Source organism: Echeneis naucrates, chromosome 17 (genome assembly GCF_900963305.1).
Source record: "Echeneis naucrates chromosome 17, fEcheNa1.1, whole genome shotgun sequence".
NCBI classification, from domain to species: domain Eukaryota; kingdom Metazoa; phylum Chordata; class Actinopteri; order Carangiformes; family Echeneidae; genus Echeneis; species Echeneis naucrates.
This window is the reverse complement of record NC_042527.1, coordinates 2,811,953-2,824,484: the sequence shown is the minus strand read 5'-3', so window position 1 is coordinate 2,824,484 and position 12,532 is coordinate 2,811,953. Positions and strand designations below refer to the sequence as shown.

Below are 12,532 nucleotides of genomic sequence, written 5' to 3'. Positions count from 1 at the left end.
CCAGAACTTTTTACTTCTAAAATCAGACAAAACTGAAGTAATCGTACTTGGCCCCTAAACATATTGGACAAGCGTTTTTCAATAATTTGAACACTTTGGACAGCATTACATTGGCTTCCAGCTCCCCTGTCAGGAATCTTGGATTCATATTTGACATATTTGTCTTTTTTCCCTCATATAAAACAAATCTCTTGGACAGCTTTCTTTCACCTATCCAAAACTGCAAAAATCAGACACATCCTGCCACAAAAGGATTCAGAAAAAGTAGCCCATGCATTTGTTACCTGTAGACTAGACTATTGTGATTCAGGATGTCCCAAAAAACTCTCTGAAATGCCTTCAATTCATCCTGAATCCTACTTTACAAATATTAACTAGAACTAGAAAAAGAGATCACATCTCTCCTGTGCGTCTCTGAACATATAAAGCTCTTAATGACCAAACTCCATCACATCTCAGCTCATAGTTTCTTATTGTCCCAGGAGGTCACTTGTAGGTTTACTTGTGGTTCCAGGAGTAAATTGGGAGGCAGATCTTTCACCTATCAGGCCTTTCTTCTATGGAACCAATTCCCAGTATTGATCCCAGGGACGGACTCTCTTGCAGCTTTCAAGATCAGGCTTAAATCATCGGAATGCAGTAGGCCTTTATTGTGCAAATGAGCTAATGTCTACCCTTTGTTAACTATTGTGTGCGTTTACCTAAATTTGCAAGGAGCAAACATATGTTTAAGAAAGTGTAACGATATTTACAAGACCAAGGTGAGTTAAAGTCTTTTCACTTTGATTCCAATTTTAAAGCAGTGTAGAGCATGACAAAGAGAAATAACTTGTTCCAGAAAGCACAATCAAATCTTTATATTCAGCCAACACCAGCTTTCAGGTCACTTATTTCCTCACTACATCAAAAAATTACCAATTTGGAGCTATTCATCAGTCAGGCTGAGAGCCCATTGATGAATATCAAGAGATTAATCTGTTCACTAGCTGGTCAATACAACTCTAGCTAAGAGAAATGCCGCCAACATCCTTCTTCAGTAGTCAGCCAAAACTCATAAAAAAGTCAACAAAAAATAAAACATGATATTATTGTAGCGGATAAATTAACTTTACAATTATTGGTTTCTTTACTATTATGTCAGCCTTAAGCAGTCATACAGTAACAAATTGGATGTTACTGTTATTGGAACACTATTTACTTTCATTGTTCATGCAAGGGCGTAACTTTGAGTTGGACATTGAGGGGGTTGAGATTTCCACCTGTGGATACTGAAGCCCTGTCAGATACGCTGCCCCTTTACACTGTGCTCTCTCTTCCTCTCTTTGGTCACCTGATCCTCTGTCACCTCCTCCTCTCTCTTGCTCAACTGCTGCACCTCCTCTGTCGCCACCTTCATTCAGTATCTCTTCAACTGCTGCTCCTTCTCTGTCACCACCTTCACTCTCTCTCTCGTCATCTGTGTTTCCTCGTCTCCCTCTCTGGTCACCTGTCTCTCTCTCATGATCTGTGCCTCCTTGGCCATTTCCTTCGCTTTGCTCACCTGTTCGGCAATCACAGTCTTGAACATGATATAAAAAAAAAAAGCTTAGTTAAAGTTCAAATGGTAACGACCCGGTTTCAATAGCAAGTGACGTCAAAAAGCAGAATTTAAGAGAAAACATTCAGATATTTCCTAAAGCTTGTCAGGATTCAGATGAAGTCGCACTACACTTCTCTCCCCCTCCTCCATCACTGAAAGCCGCCCTGCTGCAGCAGGACTGGTACGTAACGTCACATGGAGCAGCGTTGTCATGGTTACCGCTTCAGACCACAGCAGAAACTCCGCTGCATCTAAAATTTTGAAATGCCTGGAGAAAAGTAGCTTCTGCGTAGGCTACCACGTTATTTGATCAGTAAAATAGCTTCACTACTGAAAAGATATTTGATTTGGAAAGCAGCGACGTTACAACCACGCTACTGAGAAATGTAGTTAAACCAGTAACGCCACTACACAACACCCTGTATTGGAGCAAGTCAGCAAAACTGACATTTGGTCCTATACCGTCCATCCCTGCAATCCAGTCACAAATCATCACCTTACATAACGATACAGGTATTATCTCTTATTGGTCAGGATTTTTTCTTTTTTTCTTTGGGGTTGGTGTCTTTTTGTGCTCTTTTCATGCTTCTGTTGTCTCCATCCATGCCAAACATAGAGCGAACACTGATCATTTGGCAGAAAAGGCAGATTGGGTAATACCAAGTATTCAGCGGGGGATGAAACATGCTACTGTTTTGCTGGCAAATTACATTAATAAAGAAAATCAACTAGATAGTCATGCAAGATAATGCATATTTTTATGAATCAGAATGATGTGATTATATTGGCTGGATCTAATTTTTGCGGGGGTCATGACCCCTGTATCCCCTGTGCAAATTATGCCCTTGTGTTCATGAAGAAGATGGCTTCTCTAAGCACCACAAATATCAAATGGAGTGAATCATACTGTTTTTATTCACTTTTAGCTTTAATATTTGTTATGTCCAACTTTGATAGCAATTTGAGCATCACCTCTCTCTGGCATAGTGCCAGTATATTTCCTGAGAACTTCAACAATAATATCCCTTCTTCACCTCAACCCAAAGACTTTCCTTTGACTGTACATTCAATCTGTCCATTTTATTTTTCCACTTGCCCTGACTTTGCTTGATGGCATTAAGGTCTGGACTTTTTAGGGGGCCAGTACATCATTTTCAATATTCTAACATATTCCCTCAGTTGCAGGTAGTTCCGTCAACAGTTAGAGAAATGTTTAGGGTCATTCTCCTCTGGAAAATATATTTTTTTAATATACAGAAATCAATTATTTCTTTATATATAATTAGGGTCCACATATTTCAGTACATGTAACTTTAAAAGCAGTTAGTTCCATATTGTGCAATATCCTGACTGCTCTTTTGAAGTTTACATACTGATTGTAAGTAGCTTTTGTGTGTGGCCCCAAACTTCACACAGTAATTCAGATAAAAATAGATGTGACGGATTACGATATTTCATCTTGCCTGAAATAATGAACAATGTAGAACAGTGACACATTTTACCTTTGTCAAAGAAACAGCATCTCCCTCAATTTAGATATTTTCCTTGGCTGCATTTAAATTTTGATAGTATTTATTCATTGCATCCAGGCCTTATAATTGAAGTGATTCCCTGTACAGTAGGTGTCTCCACCATCACATATTTTATTATTACACACACAGCCACAGCTTTCATCGTTAGAGGGACCCTGCAACCCTTCCTGTATGTAAAAAAATCACAGTTTTCCAGTTTCTCTCTGGGTTTGTCCATAGCATGTGGTTAAGACTGCTGTTTATAGTGTCTTCTCTTCAGTTGTGTGATATATGGTGCTTTACCTGAAAACAGCTTTTTTGAACCAGAAAGAGATCATATATTACATTCTTGTCATGTATTAGTACGCTCCCTGTAACTGGTTTTGCTGGTCCGTCTTTATGTTCTCCTCTATCTTACATCTTGTAAGACATTTGACACAGCTTAAAAATTGCTGGATAAAACAAGGCTGTCATTTGGTTTCAGGGAAAACAGCAAAGCAGTCCTAAGAACTTAACATTAGTTAAATCTGTCTGACACAGTGTTAATGAACATATTTTCTACACTACACACTGGGCTTGGACAGTTGTAATTGAGGCCAGGAAAAGTGGTCATTTAAATTCATATGAAAGCTTTCTCCAGCACGTTAAAAGCTGCTGCTATTCATATGCACAGCACTGCAACTGTGGACAGGAGGGCAAGAGTTAACTGATCTGGATATCTGATATCACAGCTACACTTTAAATCAGATGGATGGAAAAATAAAAAATAAAAACAGACAAATGAACACACACACATATCCCTTTACTGCTGCTTAATCCACTTTACAAACTGACAATCCACTTACTGTACCTGACAATACAACAGCATCAAATCAGTGTTATCCCCTGCCCCACAACCCCCACCCGAACCCACACTTACAGAATGCAAAGCCCATTGTCAGGTCAATGATTGGTAATCAGTGTAAATTAGCACACAGAGCTTCACTGCAGAACTTCTAAAATAAAATGACTATGAATTGCCCCTCTGCAAGAATACATCATGCACTCCTGCTGCATTACATCTGATATGTGATAATGGCATTTCCATGCTGCTGGCTCTCACAGCAGCTCTCCCTCGTCAGAAGCTCACAGCCAAAGGTTCAATATAATGATCTATACCTTTAATTTTGTAAACAAGGCTGACAGTGTAATCAATCAGAAGCGCTGACTTTCTTCCCTTCCCTCTAAATCACCATGCATTATGTGTTAATATTGCTAGATAAAGCTGCTCAGGAGCCCGTGTAAATAGTTTGCCTTCAGGCTTGTGCCAACCTTCAGAACATCCCATTTAAGGATGAATGAATTGAAGAGCCAGAGAATATTAATACAGCTAAATAGACAAGGACCAGATACCACAATGCGTCATTTGGGAGTTGTATAGACAGCTTTGATTATGTCTCCCAACTCTTCTGATCACACCAAAATAATCCCTGTGTTCAGGGCTTATCAGGTATACAGGGAAAGTTTAACCACAACTTTTTAATTTTACGATGGTGTCTCAAGACAAATGTTGTAATATCTTCATTGGAAGAACCTCTGATTCAAAGCAAACTGAATAATAAAAACAAAAATTCAAATTGACCCTTTAATTTCCTCTTCGGTGTTAGAAAAGAAGACATGCATACAAGCATTTACATGAATGTTAAGAAATTAGGTAACTTCGGTGTCACAGCTGGTTGTGTCTGGTTAACTGGATGAAAACTTAATGGATTGAGAAATAAAACACACAATAGTTGTTCATTCAGGCTTTTCTGGTCATTTTAGGAGCATTGCTATGAAGCTCAGCAGCACAGAGGGTTATGTGCTTTCATTTCTTCTTGCCCAAACTTTTTTTTTTTTTTTTTTTTTTTTTTTCTGAGAATGCCTCCATTGTGGTAAGAGCGCTTTTCTTCTTCTTCACCAAAGAGGGGGCCGAATATGTCCCTCTGCTCTCCAATGGCTTCACTACTTTTGTAGTGATTATGTGCAAATGTTTTCCTTGCCTGTCTCAAGGTTATCTCATTTAACATTTGACTGCTGAACAAGTTGCATGACTGACCTGACTGTGACTCTATATAGTCTATAGACTGAAGGTGACTGAGCTTTAACCATCATGACTGCGTGGCTTGAGTTATGTGATAGTTCAGAGTTGCTCATCATATTAAAAATGCACCAGCACATTCTGAGGAACCTTCCCTTTAGTTGTTTGACTGTAAATACTCTAAATCATTTTAAATTTGAATTCAGAAAGTTCCTCTGCTGCTTTACAAGCCTGAATTCTAGAAAATATAAAGCTTCGCTACACTATTCAATGACATTCAAAGACTATTCAAATTCAATGACATAAAGAGAAACCATTTATTTTTAAAACAATGTCAGTGTGACAAGATTTAAACCACAGAAAATGCAGCAATGCATCCTGGGAAGTCTGATGAACAATATTCTTTGAATTAACTATCAGAATCTTTTTAAGAGAGCTTCTTTAAGTATGAGCTGTAAACTAGTTGTATTATCTTCCAATTTAACACATTAAACTTGATGAAAAAAGATCTTTTGATTTCTACAATATTATATTCAAGGATAGCCTTCAAAAACTGATTTTATTCAGTTACAATTTATATAATATATTCACACTTCTTTCTGGAAATTACTACAAATGAAGGAGGAGCAGTTCCAAAAACTGGTGCAGCCGAGCAGCAACAGTGAACTCGTTACACGGACTCATTGCACGGAGGTCAAGTCAGTCACCTAGGAGTGTCTAATGTGAGAGCTGACTTAGGCCCCATTCAGAATAAAGGATGCCAGTGCGTTTCTGAGACACTTTCCCGCTTACGGCCGTGTTGAGAAAGATCAACATACAGACAAAGCAAATGGATTTTAACAAGGGGTCTCGGCAATGTGGTCTGTTAAGGGTCTCCACTCTTTAGTTGAGGGTTAATTTCCCAAATTATTTTATACAATAAAGAAGCATAAATGATTAGTTTCAAAAATCTTCCCATATAATTTTGTAAAGATCTTGGTTAATTTGGTTTTTGTTGACATAAAGTCAGTGTCCAGTCTGAGGGATCACACACATTTAACAGCTGCGTCTACCTCAGTTTTAAAGACTCTTCTCTCCAGCATGTGAACACAGCCAGACAAAAGACATAGGACTAAGCAGAAGAGCTTTGTCATTTCAATATAAGGACGTTTTAACATGAGTTGAAATTTATATTTTATCTAAACGATGACACAGATGTACGATAGGACTGAGATGAAGTCACACAAAGAGCATAAGAAGAAAATTAGTCAAAGCGTAGCAGCATAGTTTCAGTTTCCTACAGAGCTTCTGTCTCTCTGTGTGTCGCCTGTGAGGAAAGTTCAGGGACTACGGCATAAAATTGGGATCTAATCCATGTTCAAAGTCTGAATAAATCACCAAGCCGTCACATATCCATCAATCAAATCTACCTTTCCCTTTCCTGAGAGGACTGCACACTGTCACACTTCTTCATGATATATCACACAAATTATGGAAGGTATCATGATACTATAAAACACGGAGAATCCGTTTCACTTGCAGATGCTGTCAGAGACAGAGGTGGAATAATTGGCACAAAAAACTTCACACACAGTTTTCCTCCACATAGATCAGTGCAAACGTTTTTTTGTCCTCGCGGTCCCGTCAATTCCGTGCCAGCACCGGCGACACGAGACGCTTGTAACTTTCGATTACTCGTTGAAGTCGCGGAGAAAAAGTGGAGGAAGAGGCGCGCCGTTGTGCCCAGCCGAACGAGGGCGCAGCAAATCAGCAGTGAGTTATTGTTACTTACCGCTGCTCTCCGGGAACGGTGCTCACATCACGGCTGCCCACGGAGAGTACAGCGCCCGATAGCAGCTCGCTCGTCCAGCCGCCTTCCTAAAACTCCACCCCCCTCACCCGATCACCAAAGTAACTGGAGGAGTTGAGATGGCTTACGGTCGGCCATTCACGGGTAGGCTTGGTCCTTGCAATCCGCATCTCATGTCCACCTCCAAGTCGAATGTTAAATAGCCTGTTTGTTTGAAAGAGCAACTAACTGCTGCCCTTGAAGGAGGAGAACCTTCAACAGGAGCCCCTCTTCTCTGCAGGGTGCAGCTGAAAGTAAAATTTGAGATGCATCTCATGTTGACATGGCTAAGGGACCTTTAAATCTCCTAGGCCATAAAATCAGTTTTGGAATCCAGAAACGTAAAACTCTCCAAATACACCTTTTAAAAATGAAAATTTTGCAGTTTGGGACAAAAAAACTAACAAACAAACAAACCACTAAACAGTTTATTATGCTTTTCATTTCAGCTTTATTTATTTATTTAGCATTAGATAGCCTGTAGTCTGGCAATATTTATTGTAAGTGCAAACAGCTGATTCTCTCCCTTATGCCATCCCAGTTTACACCATGGATCATGTGGACTGGATTGTCCAGCACAGCTATCGGTTGTGGAAGATGCGTTTGTGTGTGTGTTTCTTTATTATTCAAAAAGCCGGACATTTTCCTATTGGATGCCATTTTTTTGTTACCGGAAAACCGGTAACAACTGGTACAAAGTTGACTTTGACCAGCTGCTGAGGACCAAGCAAATGATGCCACTGAGTTACACTATAGCATCTGATGTGCGATGGTTCCAATGTGTTCTTCCATTATCTTACAATACTGTGAATTGTTTACATTGGACACTGTTGGACATTGATCTTTGAGGATCTTTGAGGACCTCTAAATCTGAGGCCACGGTTCTCAGCAGGAAACCTGTGGCATGCATACTCCGGGTAGGAAATGAGTCCTTACCCCAAGTGAAAGAGTTCAAGTATCTCTGGGTCTTGTTCACGAATGAGAGTAAGATGGAGGATGAGATTGGCCAGAGAATCGGAGCAGCAGGGGTGGTGTTGCGTTCGCTCTACCGCACTTGCCAGACGGCAAAACTCTCTATCTGCTGGTCGGTCTTTGTTCCTACCCGCACCTATGGTCATGAGCGATGGGTCATGACTAAAAGAACAAGATCGTGGGTACAAGGGTGGGTGGCTGAATTCTCCCTTAGAGATAGGGTGAGAAGTTTGTCCATCCGGGAGGGACTTGGAGTAGAGCTGCTGCTCCTTCACGTGGAAAGGAGCCGGTTCAGGTGGTTCGGGCATCTGATAAGGATGCCACCGGGACGCCTCCCTAGGGAGGTGTTCCTGGCATGTCCAGCTGGGAGGAGGCCACGGGGAAGGCCGAGGACCAGGTGGGGAGATTATATCTCCACTCTGGCCTGGGAGCGCCTTGGGATCCCCCAGTCAGAGCTGGCCAATGTGGCCGGGGAAAAGGAAGTGTGGGCTCGTCTGCTGGAACTGCTACCTCCGCGACCCGGCCCTGGATAAGCGGCTGAAGATGAATGAATGAATGAATGACTTCATTGATCTTATTGATCTGAAAAAATGTCAGTTTCTGATAAAGCTTTTATAGCTTTCAAAGGTCTTAACAGTGTAACTGTATTGTAAAATATAGGCCATATTTGACAAAGCAGATTAACATGCTTCACAGAAAAGATTTTAAGCTTGATCCCTGTGACAGTCCTGACCTAAGCAACAGTGAGGGGAGTTTTTTGATGATTTATCCTGTTCAGTAATTCCATGTGAGACTGCACAATTAACAGAACAAACTCACCAGGTAAGGACTGGCAGTTCCATTTAAGTGTTCTAGCAGTTGTCTGTCCTCCTGTTAACCCTAATAACATCATCATCCCACAGCCTCCTGTTCTTTTTAGTCTGATCTTCACTGGACATTAACTGCATTGCAAAAAGGATTCCTGGAAACTTATAAAAAGTAGGGGACAGTTTCTGTAGTCGTCTTTCCACTGGGTGGTATGGTTTAGTTCAGTATTGTACACGATTATTGTTTCTGTTGATTCTGCTGACCATACCATTATGCTAGGTGCCCGAATACATAGCTACCAGAAAACAAAGTTTTATGTCTTGCTGAAATGAAGAGATACATGCAGAGCAGAAAACAAAGAAGCTGCACAATGTCTTCCATTGTTGTTTGTAGTTGTTGCACCAGTCTGATGCCATGCTGCTCATCTCTGTGACACAGCTGTTGCCATCCAGTGTACATCCTGACTTGCAAGTAATGGCACTGTTGGCAGTTGAAACAAAAGCCAGTTCATGGTTTACCATTCCAAATCATACTGTACTGTACTGATATAAACCTTAACCTTCATGGAAACGTGGCTTATTATTACACCAAGAAAACCTTCCCTTTGTCATGGTGTGCTGTAGCTCTTTGTGCATGTAAATGGTCTACAGAGTCACAACAACATTTTCTGATAGATAAGACACTTAACACCAAATGTGGCCCAACCGGAGACTTGGGGTCACAGCCTTTATTCCTCTTTCAAACGAAACATTTGTGAATTAGATTAATTGTTCAGGTTAAGATTTACTAAATTAAAAGGCAGTTGGTTTGTGAATGATGACACAGAAAAGTGGCAAAGAAAGAAGACAGAGGAGGAAAATGCCTCACCATTTTGTTGAAAAATAAATTTTTAAAAGGCATCAATTCAATACTCAGTTGATTGTATGCTAAAAAACTTCCAAATTTATGTCAGTGTGGTCTTAAGGTAGGAGACAACTTCAGTATATTCTGTGAAATAAAATATATATATATATGATAAATATATAACCCTGCGGCTAATTTATGGATTTTTAACAGGTAACGAGCTTCATGCTGCATACATACATACATTTACACACTGACCAAGTCAGTCAGTCATTTATTTTGCGCTTCATGAACATACCCTTATCATGGAAAACACACGAAGCAATGCATATGATGCAGCTTTCAAGTTAAAGTTGATCTATCTGGCGAAAAGGGAAAATCTTTCTGTGTAACATAATTCCTGCCATATGCCACTTCCTCCCACATTTCCAACACCTGCAGCTTATAAACAAGTGCCGCCTATATATGTACAAAACTGTTTTTCTCTTTAAATTTAGAGGGTGCGGCTTATATTCAGGTGCGCTCTATAGTCCGGAAATTACGGTACATTGTTCCACATTTACAGCTATGCATAAATCCATACAAAATATGCACAGCACATTAGGAAGTGCTTGAAAAAATATCCTTGCCTCCATTATTTTTGGGTACAATTGAAAACTTTGAACTTGCCACACAGAAATATGCAAAAGTGTTCTGGAGTTTTTTAAAGTAAAATTAAACTTTCAGAAGTGTGTCATTGTCATTCACCTCCATGATGAATATAAATATAAATTGAAACAGACAGAAATACTACTCCAGAAAAATAAATTAATATATAAATATTTTGTTCTCCATAAAAAGGCCACTTGTTAAAGTTCTAAAATTTCAAAATATGAACAAGCTGGTGCACTCTTGAAAATATAAATAAAGATTTTAATTGTTATATTCTTTCATTAGGCAGCATAGTGGTTAGCAGTGTTGCCCCACAATAAGAAGGTTGCAGGTTCAGTTTCCGGACTTGGAGCCTTTCTGTGTAGAATTTGCATGCTCTCCCGTACCTACGTGGGTTTCCTCCGGATACTCCAGTTTCCTCCTGCCATCCAAAGACATGCGTGTCTAGGTTAATTGGTGTCTCTAAATTGTCTGTAGGTCTGAGAGTGAGTGCTTGTCTCTGTCTGTATCTGTGTGTTGGCCCTGTGAAGGATTAGCAACCTGTCCAGGGTGTACCCCGCCCTCACCCAGTGTGAGCTGGGATTGGCTCCAGCACCCCCTGACACCCAGAAACGGAAAAGCGGGAGAAGATGGACAAAATGGCCCAACCCTAACCCTCATTACATATTCACAAAAAGGACACACAGCTTTACCAGCACTATCAATAAACATATACTTAGAAGAGAGAATTTTATCTGTAAAAAAGTCCATAAAATCATGATTACTTATCATGATTACTTTCTTTTTGAGAGGGGCGGCATCATCAAGATTTGAACACAGTGTGGCCATAGTGCTAATCACAAGGTCATCAACCTGTGTATGGGAGAAATCCTCATTTGAATTTAGTTATGGCATTGTTGGGATTAATGACCAAATGTTCTCTTTAAGTTAGCCACAGCATCTTCAGATAAACATCTTTTATACTTGAGTTTATTCCTCGATGCTGTGCAGCCCATTAAAGTAAACTCAAATGTAATGAGGTAATGGTCGGTCAGAAGAGAGTTTTGAGGAAAAATTGTTAGCTTGTCAATTTCAATGCCATATGTTAGAACAAGGTCAGGATATGATTGTAGAAGTGAGTGGGTTCATTCACATGCTGGGAAAAGCCAATTGAGTCTAGTTGGGAAAGAAACCCACAACTAAAGCTGTCGCTTTCTACATCAACATGTATATTGAAATCTCCCAGTATAATGATTTTATCTGTACTAACTCTGATATAAACTCAGGAAACTCTGATAGGAATTCTGAGTACGGACCAGGTGGACGGTATACTGTAACTAATAGAACTGATTTTTCACTTTTCCAGTTTGAGTGGAAAAGACTAAGAGTGTGACTTTCAAAAGACCTGCAGCCAGATTTTGGTCTGGGGTTGATTAATAGGCTTGATTGAAATATCGCAGCTGACCCCCTCCTCAACCTGTGGGATATGAAAATTAACATGAGTGTGGGGTGTAGCTTATACAAAATAAATCAACACAATGATCAGTTATGAGATCATTGACTAGTAGGAATTTTGATGATCGAATATTCAACAGTCTACATTTAACTGCAGTGTTATTTGAGACCGGATTTGTGGCTGTTTTGATTTCAGTTAAGTTGTTTTTGTTTTTAGCTCTTCTTATAGACAGAGACTGTATTCCAGCGGCGCTGTTAGATGCGTTGCCCCCCCTCCATCTCTCAATCTACTCTATTCTCGGCAGGTCACCGCTCTGACTGAGGCGCAGAGGAGCGTGTTAAACTGCGGCTCTGCCTCCTGGTCTCGACCCGGGATTGTCAGAGATTTGGATTTCTAATAAAATCGGCCATATTCCTAGAAATGAGAGCGGCCCCGTCCACAGTGGGATGGACACCATCTCTTCTAATCAGACCAGGTCTCCCCCAGAAAGTCCTCCACTTATCTATGTAGCCCACGTTGTTTTCGGGACACCACCTCGACAGCCAGCGGTTAAATGACGACATGCGGCTGTACATGTCATCACTGGTCCGATTGGGGAGGGGGCCGGAGAAAACTACAGTGTCCGACATTGTTTAACAAACTTGCACATTGATTCCACATTAATTTTTGTGACTTCCGACTGGCGAAGTCATATAACATGAACATATAGTCATGAATAACAATATTAGCATATTTACGTTTACCCTTAGCCAGCAGTTTCAGATAAGACTGGAAGTCGCCTGTTCTGGCCCCCGGGATACACTTCACTATGGTCGCTGGTGTCGCTAACTTCAAGTTCCTCAGAATT

The 12,532-nt window shown here is 40.3% G+C and overlaps 1 protein-coding gene across 2 annotated transcripts in view; it reads right to left on the bottom strand.

Moving 5' to 3' along the window:
* LOC115057225 (cadherin-6-like) overlaps positions 1-7,003 on the bottom strand; it is a 42,788-nt gene extending 35,785 nt beyond the window's left edge. For both annotated transcript variants that reach the window (XM_029524166.1, XM_029524167.1), the window contains exon 1: positions 6,921-7,003. The gene's annotated coding sequence lies outside the window, so the exon portion shown is untranslated. The remainder of the gene's footprint in view (positions 1-6,920) is intronic.
* Between the last annotated feature and the right edge of the window lie 5,529 nt (positions 7,004-12,532).